Below are 3,912 nucleotides of genomic sequence, written 5' to 3' on the forward strand. Positions count from 1 at the left end.
TATTCTAAAGAAGGATAACCAACCTGCTCATTGTAAAACCTTTGCTGGAATTTGAAATACTGCATGCAGACTATGCTGGGATGGTACCCACCCCACACTGCTGGCTAGATAAAGGAAGAGGTTACTTCCAGCCTGGACTAGTACAAGCTTAAAAGCTGTGGGCTTTTAAGAGCTGGTCCCCAACTAGCTGGGTTGGATTCGTTTCCTGATTATGAAGCACCGAGTTTCTCTTGGCCTCCCTGCTCTCTGTTTTGATGGTTTAAGTCAAGGAGGTTGGTTGGCATTAGCAGACTTAGCCAGAGAAGGGCCGCAGGAGCTGATGCCACTGTCTGAAGGTAGGCCATGTGGTATTAATGCCTTTTGTTGAAATATATAGAGGGAAACATGGGGATCCTCATGCTGCAGTAGACTTCTTGCGAAGGTGGTGTCTGAGTGTTATTTTGGAGCCCTGCAGCGCTTGGTGGTAACTTAGAGTGTGCTTTGGCTCTGGGGTGAGTCACTGCAGCACAGCAGGCTGAGCCAGCTGGAAGGGACAGGATGCTTCAACACCCATAGTGCTGTCTCTTTCAGGAGCTCGCAGCCTGTCCTCAGCTCACAGTGGTTGCAGCTGTGATTATATTTACATGGAGCTGCAAGGTTGGAATTTAATTTGGTCAAGGCAACCACAATCTTTGGGACATGCTCAACCCTCTCTGACAGGGATTTAACATAGAGAGTGTAATGCCTCTTGGTGGCTTAATTTGAGTCCATGATGAGGAATTCACAGTCCCTGGTATTCCACCCTGGCAGAACTGTTCAACCGCGTGGCCAACAGAGAAAAATAAACTGGACAGAAGAGTGGGATCCAGTGTGTAACCCAGATGATCCTGTGTGTGCCACTGCAGTCAGTGAGAGCAGAGCTTGCTAAGTCCCATGAGCGATTCACCTTGACTGTCTTGATGCTGGTCGTGAGCTATTGCCTGCACCACAAACAACCACTTTTTGAAGTGGGAAATGATGGGATATGATAACTAAGAGGTTCCTGTTCTAAAGGAGACATTTGTGGCTCCTGGACACCCTTACTCTTAGCAGTCTACCTTGAGAACCTGGAAAGGTGGTTTCTGAGCTCTGTCTGCAATCATTGAGGACCTGAGGTTTGTCCTAACCCTTGGATTCCTCAGTCTGTCATCTCTATATGATGATGTCCAAATGCTGCTTCCCCTAGCCTTGCAAAGTGTAAGGGTAAGTCTCTACAGCCACCCTGAGGAGCAAATCCCACAACATTCAGTAATAACTCATAGGTACAGCTTTCCTTTAGGCTGAGTTGTTGCAGCAGAACATAGCTGGAGCTTGCCCAGTCTGCAATTCTGCAAAAACCTAATTTTCATAAAACAGTAGAAATGGCAATTGTGGATAAGCCAAAGAAAACTCATACTCTTGCACATACATTCAGCCCCAGTTTGTGTGGAGTTAAAACTGCACAAAGAATTAAAAATAGCCCTGAAGAACTCAAAACTCAAGACATACCAAAGTTTAAGTCCCTTTCAATGTGGTTGCTTTTCCTCGCAGACCAGGGTCAGGATGATGCCTTCAAAATCCAGGCATCAGCCACTTTTCAGGCATAACAAGGAGAGCATACTAGGGTCCAGCTACCTATGCTTCCTACTGAAACCTGGCTCCTCCTATCTCCTCTGAATTTTGCTCTTGCCAGATTCCTGTTGCTGGATCTTGCCACTACTTTGAAGATCCTGACACTGGTTTCCCCAGGAAAACCCTCATAGCCTCAGATTAAGCTCTGTCATTTTTCTTTTGCTCTTAGAATGACTGGTGCAAGACAATGTGTCATATTCTCTTTCTCACCATGCATCATATCTCATGAGCTTTCAGAGTTTGCAGCAGGTTCCCCTCAACACAGACAAGCTTTGTTTTAGTGCACAGGCCAAAGGTTTCAAAGCATTTATTCTCATCCATTTGCTCTGTAGTGCTCCATGGAGGAGACACCAAACAATAGTGTGTTTAGCCACTTATGATGGGGACCTCAGAAAAAGTGAAAAACACTTCAAACTCCATTGCTCGTGCTAAGCTGGATTTGTTTCTCAGCCAGAAATCAATCCAGTGTATTTTCCTGCCCTGACTTCATTGGGGTTATGTAGTGGCTGCTTCAGTTTTTAGTGAAATTCAACAACAGCAGTTCTGTATTGGGAATAAAATAAATAAAGCCCAAACTATAAAGGTTTGATCTTTGCATTTAATTCAGCTTCTCTCTCCCTGCTGAATTTAGTGATTCAAGATCATGTCCTGTAGACCTAAGATGACTTTCAGATGCCAGTGATGTGAGTCTAAACTGAGTGCCACCACCATTTGGCCTTTCCTTGAGGACCTGTTGTTGTCTGGGCCCTGGACTGCTTTCACCATCCCACCTGAGCTTCCCTGACATGCTGTCTTTGCTGCCCCATTTCTCTGTCTGTCCCCTCTCCATCCCATCTCCAGCTCTCTGCTGTCCCATCAAAGTCCTTGGATGGGAAGCTGGAGAGGCTGTGCTGACTTGTTACCTCCTGCAGTACCAGAGGGCATAGGGAGGAGGAGGGGGTAGAAGAGAAATTACACTGATTCAGAGCATGTGGAACTCCTTAGAGCTGATGGTGTCAATGGGAAGCAGTGTGTGTACCCCTTTCAGGACTGACTGTTTTTACTTTATGGTGAGGGACATTGTGGAGGAAAACATGATACAAAGACAAAAAAGCTCAGATAAATCCCCAACTGTTTGTGAATGTTGGTGGAGAAGGACCAAGCCAAACCTATGTAAGGTCAGTGGCTGCCACCCCACACCACTTTTGTCTCTCTCCCTATGCTCTCTGTACAATTAGCTCTTCCTGGGACAGGCTTGGGTGCAGGGATTTCAGTGGTAAAAGAGTGTATCCCCCCAAAGGATATATTCAACAGCATTGTGGCTGTGGGCTGTTTTCTGGCTTGCCTCTCTACCAGGGCCAGCCAGACCAGCTGGGTCTGCAGCAGCTGATGCCTATAAAGGGCTGTGAGGGTGACAGGAAAGAGAAGGTGGAGTGTATTTAAGAGGGTAAGTGGCAGAGAGGGATGTCTCTGAGTGATGGGCAGGGCTTTGTCTTCTGGGAAGACTTGGCTTCAGGCATTAAAAGCACCCTGATGGTGCTGACTAGCTGGCCCAGTGACTCCTGTCCCAAGACAGGTGCCTGGAACGCATGTAGAGAAGCACTACTGATAACCGCCCTCTCCCTTGGTTTCCTGTGCACATGCTTTTGTGTCCAGACCTCCCTGCTCCTCTGTGGATTTGGCTCCCTGATGTCTGGACCCATGTCTGTTGCTTTGACTGTGGCCAGTCATCCCTGAAGCTGAGTGCTGTTGATCTCCTTCCAGTGCTGAACAGTGTGGACCTGCTGGTCCACCCAAGCTCTTTGGCGCAAAACAGGAGAACTGGGCAACCCCAGTGGGAAGATGGCTGGGGGAAATGTGTGGCCCCTCTTCCAATGCCGTGGGCTTGTTAATTTGGCAGGCAGCTTCTGTTCAATGATGTTTTTTCCAGACCACTCAGTTTTTGTAACACCTGGCTGCCTGCAGACCCTACAGCTAGGAGAAAGCCTAGTCCTCCTTCTCCTCTGGTTTAGTTCTCTTCAGCTGCTACTGCTGTGGGCTGCTGCACCTAATTCAGCCCTGGGTGACCTAATCATGGAAAGCCTGGACCTCGGAGGCTGCACTGAGCTGGCTGAAGTACTGCTTTCATCTTTTGTGGGGCTGAGGTGAAGGTGTGGTTCACCTGGTGACCATCCTTTGCAGGAGACCAGGTGTGCTCCAGTACCTGTGAGCAGTGTGGGAGCTGGTGGATGTGTGTAAATCATGGGCAGCAACACCCTGCTGCAGCATCATGTGCTGGGGGCCATCCCTCAAGCCTGATCCTTC

Source organism: Pezoporus flaviventris, unplaced genomic scaffold (genome assembly GCF_033815535.1).
Source record: "Pezoporus flaviventris isolate CSIRO_AGI_PZ_B2104156 unplaced genomic scaffold, CSIRO_AGI_Pfla_v1 ptg000013l, whole genome shotgun sequence".
NCBI classification, from domain to species: domain Eukaryota; kingdom Metazoa; phylum Chordata; class Aves; order Psittaciformes; family Psittacidae; genus Pezoporus; species Pezoporus flaviventris.